Source organism: Fukomys damarensis, unplaced genomic scaffold (assembly GCF_012274545.1).
Source record: "Fukomys damarensis isolate Sample0158 unplaced genomic scaffold, DMR_v1.0_HiC HiC_scaffold_16, whole genome shotgun sequence".
NCBI classification, from domain to species: domain Eukaryota; kingdom Metazoa; phylum Chordata; class Mammalia; order Rodentia; family Bathyergidae; genus Fukomys; species Fukomys damarensis.
In genome coordinates, this window is record NW_022900928.1 from 65,773,301 (window position 1) to 65,786,190 (window position 12,890).

Consider the following 12,890-nt stretch of genomic DNA (forward strand, 5'->3'; position numbering starts at 1 on the left):
TATATAAACTCTCCCCAAACACGAAAGAGAAAGGAATATTTCCCAACTCATTTTATGAGGTTAGCATTACACTAATACCAAAACCAGAGACATTTATGGGAAAAGAAAACCAAAGGCCAACATTTCTATGAATTATAACAGATACAAAAATTTTAAACAAAATTTTAGCAAATAGAATCCAGTAGTATATTAGATAGGAAAACATATCATATCAAGTGAGGTTTATTCCAGGGCTTCATGTTTAAATTAACTTTTGAAAATCCCCCAATGTAACTCACTACATTAACAAACTAAAAAAAGGAAAAGCAGAGATCATCTCAATAGATACAGAAAAAGTACTTGATGGAATTTAGTTGATAAAAATTTTCAGGAAACTAGGAATAGGAGAGAGTTTCTTCAATGTAATTTTTTAAACCCCCAAATAACCCTACATTTATCATTATCTTCATGGCAAAAGACTTAGTGCCCCAAAGCAAGAAACAGCAAGAATATCTCCCTCACCTAATCTAGTCAGTGTTTTACTGAGATTCTAGCCAGGAAAATTCATCACAAAAAAGAAATGAAAAGCATCTAGTTTAGACAGGAAGAATTAAAATAACTTTATTTTCAGGCAACATGATCACTCAGGTAGAAAAGCTGACAGAAGGCACAAAAAGCTACTAGGACTAGTAAGTAATAATAGACAAGGCAAGAGGTTGCAAGACCCATATACAAAACTCTGTTGTAGTTTTATGTAATAGCAACAAGTAAGCAGAAATTGAAATTTCTAAAACAATACCATTTACAATAGCATCAAGAAATAACAAATAGCAAAATTAACCATATGCCAGACCATGAATCAAGCTTGCATGACTCAAAAATTTAAATCATTCATAGGATGTTGTACAAATCAATAAAAAAGAGATAATTAGATAATATTCAACAGACTAGGAAGAAAATAATGTGCTGCTTTATGACCCAAGAAATAATAATAAACATATTTTTAACCAAGTGACAGATGTAACTAAACTTGTGGGATGTGACTAAAACCAATCCCAAAGGAAATTTGTAACTTGAAATATATAAATTAGAAGTAAAGAAAGGCAGAAAAACCAGAAATCTAAGTTATCATCTCAAGATGATAAAAAAAGAAAAAGCAATAATCCAGGAATAGTGGCACATGACTATAATCTCTGCACTCAGGAGGCTGAGGCAGGAGGATCATTCTGAGTTTGAGGCCAGCCTGGGCTAGACAGTGAGCTCAAGTTCAGCCTAGAATACATAGCAAGACTCTGTCTCCAAGAAATAAAACAAAACAAAACAATAAAGTAAATCAGACCTAAAGAAAGTAGAAAAAAGGGTATGACAAAGAGCAGAAATTTATGAATGGAAAACAGAATTTCAAAGCCCAAAAGTTGATTTTCTTAAAAGGTTAATAAATTTGATTTTAAAAACTATCAAGAGCCAGGGATTTAGCTCAGTGATTGTGGCCACTGCTTCAAAAGCGCAAGGACCTGAGTTCAATCCCTGGTACTAAAAAAAAAAAAAACTATCAAGGCTTTTTTTTTTTGGTACCGGGATTTGAACTCCGGTCCATTGTGCTTGCAAGGCAGGCCACCAAACCGCTGAGCTAAATCCCCAGCCCTATCAAGACTTTTTTTTCAAAGAAAGAAATCATGGATTACTACTATCAGGAATAAATTAAAAGGGCAACATTGCTACAGTTTCTACAGAAAATATAAAATAATAAAGCTAAGTTTTGAATATTGTTCCAATAACTTTGACAATGCAGATGAAATGGGATTTCTCAAAAAAGCAATTTAGCAAAAGTATGTATTCAGGCAAGGTGGTGCATGCCCGTAATCCCAGCACTCGGGAGGCTGAGGCAGGGGGATCACTGTGAGTTCAGGGGCAGCCTGGACTACATAGTGAGTTCAAGGCTGGCCTGAACTACAATGCAAGACCCAGTCTCAATGTCTTGCCCCAAAAGAGAGAGGGAAAAATGGAAATTGGAATATTCTGACATCCATCAAAGGAAAAGAATCTCTGCCCCCAGCTCCCTGCTGGAATCCCTGGAGTCCCATTCTGTGTGTATAAAATATAGGAGTCAATTAAAAGTTTAAAAGGAATCTGTAGGCAGATTTGGGGACCCCAGGTCTGTGGCTCCATTCTTCCTGAGATCCTTCCTTCTCGATTCCCAGCTGTTCTGGCAGTTTGATCTCCCACCTGTGACTCGGTAAGATGTACCCTTCTGTGGAGTTCTAGAGTGCTGTGCACCAGGACAAGCTCTCCAGGACCTCTCTGGGTTCTCTCTACTCCATGAAGGAGCGTGACTGTCTGTATTCTGCCCACCCTTGCGTGTTCGCTAATGTCTTCAGAACAGTTGGGGTGCTTATTTGTTTTGCGAATTACATATCATTTTTGGAAATGATTTCAAACTTCTAGAAGCGTTGCAAGAACACCACAGAGTACTCTTTAGATTTTACACAGACTCATCCATTTTGCCCGTATTTCTTTTCTCTGCTTAATAACCGATAGATGATCTAGATATATGTATGTGCACATATACGCAACTTTAATTTTTAGACCATCTTTAGATTTATAAGACAAATTGAGAACATAGCGTAGTGTTCACTTATACCCTACATTCAGTTTATTACGAACATATAATTAACTAAAGTCCATACTTTCTGCACATCTCTTTAATTTTAACATGATGTCCTTCTCTTTTCAGGGTCCCGCCCAGGGTAATCATGATATGCACGTTGTCGTGTCTCCTTAAGCTCTTCTTGACTATGTCAGTTTCTCAGACTTTTCTTATGTTTGGTGATCATAATAGTTTCGTGGCTTCGTGGCCAAGCATCTGTAGGACTTCTCTTACTGGGATTTGGCTGGTGTCTTCTTCGTGGCTATACTGGGATTATGTGTTTGCGGGAGGAAGCCCACAGAGGTGAGATGTCCTTGACATCACATCTATCAAGGGTGCATACTATCAACAAGACTTAACATGGTTGATTTTTCACTTGGTTTGTCTGGCTGGGGTGGTGTTTGTGAAGTTTCTTTGCTGCAGAGTTACTCTGTTTCCTCCTTTCCATACTGTATTTTCTGGAAGGAAGGCACACACTTCCTCTCCATCACCACGGATAGCAGATTATCCACATAAACTATATGAAACTCTTGTACATGGGAGATTTGTCTCTTCTTCTCCTTGGGGTTTTTAATATTTGATTCAGAGTTTGTAACTGTTATCAGCCAAAGGGCTATCTGGGAACAGCTTGTACTAGAATAGCCCTTTAGCTTATACTGATTATAAACTCTCACTTGTCTAACATTTGTTGGACACTCACTTGGTACCTTGTGTTGTGCTAAGTATCATTCATGTATCTTATTTCATTTGACCCTTGCACTAACCCTATACAGTGAATACTACGATGCTCACTCTGTGTATAAAGAAACCGAGACTCGGAGAGTCACTCTAAATTGTGAGCCCTATGGTGTTCCTATGTGTGCCTGGCACACATACTCTCAAAGCGAAGTGAATCCCCTCTGTCTACCTAGTTTTGTGTTGCTAGGTGAGCCTTGCCCTAACTCCTCTTCTTTATACATTTCTCTGTCTCTGAGGTTACTCATCCTTCCTTTCCTGCTACACCTGGTTGCATAGTAACTAGGTGCTCAGCTTGCTCTACAGCCCACACCAGAATCCAGGCCTGGGATTTCCCATGCTGCCTGTGGCTCAGACACAAACTGCAGGACCCTGTCCTCTGTAACAGCCCCAGAGCGCAAAGGGGCACCGCCTCCACGCTCACATACAGTGCCCTTGCCAGCAAAGGGTGAAAACAACAGCTCACACCTATAAGGACCTGAGACATCTAGAAGCCTATTTCACACACTGAGCAAAATCCCCCACCCAGATGTAAAAGGTGAGAAGACAGGGAGTGAGCCAAAGACTTCAAAGTAACTATGGTTGGAAAAGAAAAACAACCCTGACCCCTGAACTGTTTGTTAATCTACCTAACCCCACAGCAGCCACTGAAGGAGAGGCCATGGGTATGGAAAGCTTGGCCAATATTAGAGTTCAGCAGTGTTCTAGGTTTTGCCCTCCTGAACAATATACTAAGCCTCTTGCTGGGCAGAGAAGGTATTTATAACCTTACTTTCTGTGTACAGTGAGATGTAGAGAAGTAATGATTTGCCAAACAGTCCAGTAAATCAACATGCTATGTGACTCTACCTTCAGCTTTTTTTTTTTTAATTTTATTGAGTTTATTGGTACATTTTAGGGATACAGTACAGTTACATTCATTGTTGGGATCATGTACCTTTACATGGCAAGTCTTGATTCTCATTTTTTTCCCCTTACCTCTGCCCTCCCTTCACCCCCTCCTCCCCTCCCCATCTACAAACACTTTATTTTCATCTTTTCATTCTCTCACATTTTTTTCTTTTCCCTTTTTGTTCTTCCCCTACGTATCACACCTTCCCTACACCTTTAGCTCCTTTCCTCCCATTTCTAAATGTCAGTAATCTTATTAGAATCTTATGCATTGTTGCAGAATATTCACACCAGGGAAACTATTTGGTATTTACACATGTGGGACTTATTTATTTCACTTAGGAGTATATCTTCAATATGTATCCATTTTCCTATGAATGAATCTATTCTCTCGCTCTTTATGGCTGAGTAATATTCCATTTTATAGAAAAACCACAACTTCTTTATCCAGTTTCCAACGGATGGGCAAATAGGTTGTTTCCAAGATTTAGCTATTACAAACTGTGCCGCTATAAACATGGGTGCACATACTTCTCTGTGATATGATTCTTTTAGTTCTCTTGGAAAGATACCCAACAGAGGGATGGCTGGGTCAAATGGAACCTCCAGTCCAAGCTCTTTGAGGTATCTCCATATTGATTTCCATAGTGGTTGCACTAGTCTGCACTCCCACCAACAATGGAGGAGGGTTCCTTTCTCCCCACAACCCCGCCAACATTTGTTATTGTGTGATTTCTTGATAGCAGCCATTCTTTGTGGGGTGAGGTGGAATCTCAGTGTTGTTTTCATCTGCATCTCTCGAATGACCAGTGATGTGGAACATTTTTTCATATATTTTCTTGCTGCTTTCACTTCTTTGTATGAGAAATGTCTGTTCATTTCGGATGCCCATTTTTGGATCGGGTCTTTATATTTGGGGGGACTGATTGTTTTGAGTTCTTTATATATCCTTGATAATAGTCCTTTGTCTGAGGTACAGCTGGTAAAAATTTTTTCCCACATTGTAGATTGTCTCTTAGTTCTGCTAATGGTTTCTTTTGAAGTACAGAAGCTTTTTAGTAAGATGAGATCCCAGTTGTTGATTCTTTCTGCTAGTTCCCGTGCTACTGAGGATTTGTTCATAAAGTCTTTTCCTATACCAATGTCTTCCAGAGTTCTGCCTAACTTACCTTCCAGCAAGTTTAATGTTTCTGTTTTAATATTTAGATCTTTAATCCATTTGGATTTTAATTTAGTGCATGGCGAAAGATAAGGGTCTAATTTTAATCTGTGGCAGGTTGACATCCAGTTTTTCCAACACCATTTATTAAAGAGGCTATCTTTCCTCCACTGAGGATGGTGAGCTCCTTTGTCAAAGATGAGGTATCAGCTTTTTTTTTTTAACATAGGATGGATTGATGAAAAAGACCAGAGCCATTCCCATTTAAAAAAAGAAATAGAAACACCAAATGACAGTTCACCAATATACAAAGATGTAGATGAACATCACCGGTCAAAGTAGCACTGCCTATACTTACAGCATAAAGATCAGAATGACCAGGGTTCGTTTAGGAGGTCCCCTGAAAATGACTTGACTATTCTGCAGAAGGAGGGAAGAGAAGGCCATCTGTGTCTATACTCCAAGGACATGTGTCTCTTCCGTCTGACTGCTATCTCTTGGAGAACTGTTCCCATTCAGTCCCCCTGGCATGATGGCCTGTGTCCTGGGAGCCCATCTGATCGAGCCCTGAAGGCCGCCTGCATGCTGGAGTCCAGGGGAGGGAAGGACCCACCTCACCACCCTGTTGAGACTCAGACATGCATGTATCTGAGGTTTACCTGCACCTTGCCTGTCTAGAACACAATGAGTCCGTGTGAAATGTGTAGTCAGTGGAGTCAGATGCTCCTGGAAAGGAGCTGGAGGAGAGGTGAAGTTATTCTCCCCCAACAGAAATAGCAGAAGTAAGATTCAACTTAGGTTGCCAGATTATTCAGAGTATTAAATAATACATCCTCTTCCCTGCAACTCCCAACACCACATCAGTCGCACACAAAGTTCTTAAGAAATTTTTGCTCACCAAAATTGGCCTCAGCAATGAGCCAGGGGGGTTTCCTTTCTAAACCATAGTAGGCAGGAAATTGAGGGATGGGCCAGGAGTAGGAAGGACACAGAGTTGTGAACAAGTGCTGGGGAAGGGTGAACACTCTGTTCTTATCCCCATCCAGTCCCTGGAATTTCAATTCTCCCCTATCCCCTGGGCCACCTCAAGTCCTACACAACCTGCACTGCCAATCCTGTACCAGTTTGGCCACCAGTCTCTTCTGCCTTCAACCTGCTTCCCTCCTTCTTTACCTGATGAACTCAACTCATTCCTTGGATCCCAAGTCAAGATCACCTCCTCATGGAAGCTCTCTTGGGATTTTCTTGCCATTGAAAACCCTAATTACAGGCTGTCCTATCTCCTACCACATTGCTACTTTGCATCTGTAACCTCCAGAAGGGCTCTAATTTCCTCAGAGTATTCCCAATGTCTTGCACGCTGTCTACTATTGAGTTAATGCTCAATCGATATATGTTGAATAAATGCATGACTGTCTGAATATGGAGATGCCTGTGAAATTTGACCAGACTCAGTGCTAGGACAAAAGCACCCCCGCCCTACAGTACTCACATCCAAATTCCCTGAACCTGTGAATGTTACAGTCTATGCAAATAGGATCTTTTCGTTGTAATTAAATTAAGAATCTTGAGATGGGGAGGTTATCCCCCCATCAATATGGATGAGCCTAGGATGCAATCACATTTAAGCTCTTAAAAAATGAATGTTACCAGAGGGAGATTTTACATACACACTCACACACATACAAACACACACACACACAGAGACAGAGACAGAGAGACAGAGAGAGAGAGGAGAAGGCAAGCTAAAAAATTTGCAAGACACCAGAAGCTAGAACAGGCAAGTAATGGGTTGTTCTCTAGAGGCTGCAGAGGGAGTGTGCCAGCCTGGACCTTGCTTTCAGACTAGGGAAACTGATTTCAGACTTCCAGCTTCCCTAACTGTAAAAGAATACATCTCTGTTGATTTAGATCACCCTGTTTGTGGTCTTCTGTTAAGCAGCCACAGGAAACAAATTCACCTTGACCTTTCTCCTCCCTGAACCCCAACGTGGCTCTCACCAACCTTGGGGATATGACCAGACCCTTCAGATTTGGGGGGAAGGAAGAATCTGAAATGGAAAAATAAAAGAGGGGCATAAAGGGGAAAGAGAAGAGGGTGAAAGTAAAAGGGCTAGAGTATGAGCTCCTAGCAAGAGGGAGTAAAATTTCCCGAGATGCAGAGGTGAGAGCCCAAACTGCAGGAAGAAGCCCTAGGTGCATGCTTCCCTCACCTTGGCCAGCAAATATTGGACAGGGGAAGTGGATGAGACTGAAGGCTCTCAAATCCTCTGTCTGTCTGTCTGTCTGTCTGCTAGCCACTAGCCATGATCCTCATGGAGGAGCTGACTTACAGCTGAGGGAGCCTCATTCTCTGTACTGCAGTCCTACCCTGGGCTTGCAGCTCCCAAAGGTGCCAGCCACACTCCCACTCCCAGCCTTTGCACTTGCTGCTCGTTCTGCTCAGAGAGCTCTTCGTCTAGATATCTGCAAACCTCATTCTTCCTCCTTCGGGTCCTTGTTCAAATATCATATCTCTTTCTAGTCTATTTAATTGCAGCAGCTCGCAGCCCGCTCTCATTCCCTGTCCCCACTCCTTCCTTTATTGTCTTCTACCGCACTTATCAGCATCAGACACACTACGTGTTTATCTCACTTTTACTGATGTCCGTTCCAGCCAGCTACAGTGAACACTCCATTTGGCGGTTTTGTCTGTTCTGTGTGCCTAGAATGAAGCTTGGAACATGGCAGATACCTGGTAAAAAACACTTCTTGATTTCAGGCCTTTCTGTGGAGAGAATGGGGGAGCTGGTAAGAGCCCTCAGGAGCAGGATGGTCAAGTCTCCATTTCAGATGCTGTAGGCCCAGCCAAGTCTTGCACAGCTCCTTAGTACCAAATGCAAACCCTCCTGGGGCCTTTCTTATGGCTTCCAGTCATTTTCACACCCACAGAGCTGTGGCTTCCTTGAGGTCTGGGCTTCTTCCAAGAGAAAGGCAGCATCCCAATACCTGTCTGCAGGCCCCAGAGCTGGTTCCTTCCCTGTCCAGCTGCCAACTGGCCCACTGCTGGCGTTGCCCATCACTACTTTTCATCTGTGGCAGGTGTGGGTGTGGGCTGAAAGGAGGAGGAATCACAGTGGAGTGAGACAGACTAATGCTTAAAAACCACTGCCCATCCAGGTACGGGAGTGCACACCTAGAATCCCAGATATTTGGGAGACTGAGGCATCAGAAGTATGAGCCCGGTCTGGGCAACTTAGTGAGACTCTGTCTCAAAAGTAAATAAATAAATAAATAAATTGACAGGCTGAGGACATACTGTAGTTCAGCACTTCTTCGTCTCAGCCCCCAGTATTGGAAAAATAAATAAATAAACCTGAACACCATTACACCATTTACTGAATAACCTTGGGAAAATCATGTCCTCTGAAACTCAATTTCCTCTATTGTAAAATGGACAAAGAAGAATTCATTTAGGATTAGATGGAGTAATAGTAGCAAATTACCTAGCACAGTAGTAAATGTCATGTTTCCTTTCACCTACTCTCTCAAATTAAACATCCCCCAAAGGCAAATGTATCTTTCTACTGTTGTACCCAGATGCCTGACCTGTATTGTGTACTTTGATGTTTGCACATCTGAGCTATTGACCCACGAGAGAGAAGGGCCATGAGGACTATGAAACCATTGTAAACTGTGTCACCAAATCGGGACCTTGGAAGAGCTGCATTACTGACTTACGCCTTAATATATGATGACCAGATTTGGCCTGAGAAGCAAATTAAGTGAAAGGGGGAAAGGAAGAGAGTCTTGAATACAGGCATACGGTAAACAGAAAGAGTCTGGGACTAGGATCTGGAAGAAGCATCTCATTTAATGGGTATTCAGGAAGCATGCTGCAGAGACAAAGGATGAGCAAGCACCAGTTATCACATGGAAAACCTTCTGCAACTTATAGAGGTGGCACAAATAGTGCCTGCTCATAAGAATGTCATGAATCCAGAGCATTTATTGACTTCAGCTTTTCAAAGGGAGCTTTAACATTTCTCCAATTGATAACATTAGAGAGTCACCTGTTTGAAATTTCATTCCATGCACCAAAATGGTTATAAAAATTCTAAATAGTTCTGAACATTTGTTTACTTGATTGAATACTTTTTATGTTTTGAAATTACCAAGCAAAATTGTTAAAGTTTTTAAAAGTATAAAAATGACTTCATCATATACAACAACTCTAAAGATCTGCAGAAAAAAATATTAATTTTTCCTTTCATGCAAATTTTCCATTTGAGCTCCTTTGGCATCCTGAGAAAGAGCTGGGGTAGCCAAGATACCAGTGTGATAACCCCCCAATCAGAATTACCCAGATGTTGGCCTGTTTTAAAGAGTTTGGGGAAAGGTGAGAAGATCGTTGGCTGACTTGTTCTTGTGTCTCAAAAGGTCAGATTGCCACAGAATGAATCTGGGGGTGAGGCGTGAACCTGCCATTGTCTTCAGACAGCTCTTCCTCTCTGGCTTTCATTTTCTTATAAATTCTAAGTGCGTCATCTTCACCCTGGGACTGTAGAGCTTCCCTCTTTCCCGTTCACCTCCCATGCACTCTTTGGCTGGTCACATTTGCATGCTCCCCATGCATCATCCCTGGCTGGCCATGTTTAAAGGAAAGATGGTACTTTTTGAGAAGTGTGCTGGAGCAGTACAAAAGGGTAGATGAGTTGGCCCTCCAATGAGGAATCCAGGATTCTGTGAGGGTGATGAGGTCTGCAGGGCCTGGAGGACAGGGAGAAGAGGGCTCCAGTTGTGAGCTACTCAAGAGTGAGCTGAGATCCAGAGTGAGCTGAGGGGAGACACAATATGGGGAAAATGATGACAGCAGCACAGAGTCCTTATATGTATACAACCATTTATGTATAAACAGCCTTCCCATATCATATTAAAGTTACCTATTGCTGATTACTTATATAAATCCCCAAAACAATGAGCCTGATAAGGCCAGGGTCTGACTTATATTTGAATCCCACTGTGCCTAAGCAAGAGTACTTAACAAATGTTTTCTCTCATTAACCTTCTCAACAACCCTGATATTTTGGAAGAAAAAGTATTATATGTTCAATTTACAGCTAAGAAATCTGAGACCTTGGAAATTCATGATGCCCAAAGTTACAGATGACAACTGAGTGACATAGGGCTTTAGCTGCAGATTTGGATCTCTTGTTGCTGCTAGAAGGTGGGGAGAATGTAGACCTTGAAGTCTTTGAAGCTGTGCAGCTATAATTCAAGTGGTTATAAGCAATTTCTGCATTCCAGAGTAATGTCCAAGACCTGTCTTTAAGAGGAAGCCCCCACAGTCCTGGGTGGGGCCCAGTCTCAGACCTGTCCAGATAAGCAAGAGCAGGCCCATGGTTCTGGTAGAAGCCCTAGGTATCCATGGTGGGTCCAAGGCAGTACCTCAAACTGAAGTGCTGCTGGTTTGGTTCAGCAATGCTGTCACAAGCCACTAAGAAATGTGCTGACTGCCAGGATTGCTCTGGGAGTGAAAACCCAACAAAGATGCACTTCCTATATTTGTAGGATGGGGGTTCAGACTGTTGTTATTTTAGAAGAAGGGGAAATAACACCCTTCAAAACTGGAGAAGTCAAGGCCATCTGGGCCACAGAAGGAAGACACAACTGTCAAAATGACCCATAATATTTCTATTTATGATCTGTCCTTGCATCCCAAGTTCACAAAGCAATAATAGCAGACTGTCCACACCCTTCCTGATAAGATGAAAAATCACTCCAATGGAGGGAAGTATCCCAAGAATAATCAAAGGCTCCAAATATCCTGGGGTGTCACAGAGGAATTCAGCAAGTGGCACATTCCAGAGAGACCAAACACATCCAGGCACTAGGAGAAGGAGCTGGCCCCTGCTAGACTGAGGCCCTTTCCTGCTGGATATTTCACTGACCACACTTCTGTTCATTGTAGAAAGCTTTATCAGTTGTCAGAAGTATTCTATGTTTGTCTGGTCTTCTAACAGCCCCACAAAATTACAAGGATTGCAACCTTGCCAATGGCTAATTGAACTCAAGAGATTGGTCAAAAGGCACATAGCCAGTAGGAGTCAAGCTAGGGCTAGAGCTAGGTTTCCTATTTTTGAGGCCCACAGCCTCTTCCATGTTGAGCACTGGTGAAAAGCAGTATCCTGGGAAGGGTGCAGGGGTCCGAAGGCTCTTAGCTCAAGCTGGCTCAAAGGAATTAGTAAAGGAGTGCCCTCATCTGGAAGACCAGTAATTCTTTCCCTTTCCTAACTGATGGGCATACCAGCTTCAAAGTCTTCATAGATACACCAGCTTCAGGAAGGGCTAAACTTCAATCTCAAAAGAAGGGCTTTAGTTCATCCCCTAAATAGGTGAGTTGCCCTGGCTACATATCACCAGGTTTTGGGCTTTTTCTCCTGTTTAAAATGCAAATCTGCCTGGTCCCTCTTCTGCCCCAAACCTTTCAAGGATGCTTGTCACTTAGCCAGCTGAAGTGCAAGCAATTCCTTCCCTTGGGGCATCATTGCAATTTTGTGTTAAAAGAGCATACTAAAGGGTGTACAAAGCCCATGTCTATTTTTTAGAGTTATTTCTATTGATGAGTCATTAAATTTAATTTTGTAAGTTATATTAAACAATGAGTACTTAACGGAAAAATCAGAAAATAAAGTATTGAATTTTTAATATTCACTGTTTATTTTAAAAGCGTCAAATTTTCAACATTGACTGTTTTTTGGTTTACAAAGTCTACGAAAACAACAGAAATAAATTCCTATATAAACTACAATGAAAATACCAATAGAACTCTACAACAAAAATAATCTTTACTTCAATGATCACATCTAAGGCAGTCTTCACAAGTGACAATAGCATGTTCTACACACATGTATCACTTACATTGACAGCACAAGTGCTTAGCTTTCCTGTGTTTTTTGTAGGACATACTTGGCATATTGCTGGTCTTGCTGTTTTGTCACGAGGTTCTCATTATACTATACAATGTATAGTTAACAGGAACATGAAATATCAATAAAATAAAGTATCAAATTCTTACTACATATTGCACATTTAGAGTAAACATCAACATTTTCACATCAGCTGTGTACTTGCTTACAAAACCTAAAAGATGACACCAGAAATAAATGCCTATGTGAACTACAATGTAAATACAAATGAAAGTTTACCACAGAAATAATCTGTGCTTCAACTATCACAACCAAGGCAGTCTTCACACATGAGAACTGTTCCATGTTCCATGCACAAGTATCGCTCACATTGATAACACGTATGCTTTGTTTTCCTGCCCCTTTTTGTATGACACAGCTGAGATCTTTTTGGTTTTTCTGTTGTCAAAACAGGTTTTTGTGGGGCTGGAGATTTAGCTCAGTGGTTCTGGCACCTGCCTCGCAAGCACAAGGGCCCGAGTTCAATCCCCGGTACCAAAAGAACAAAAAAAAAAAAAAAAAAAAAAAAAAA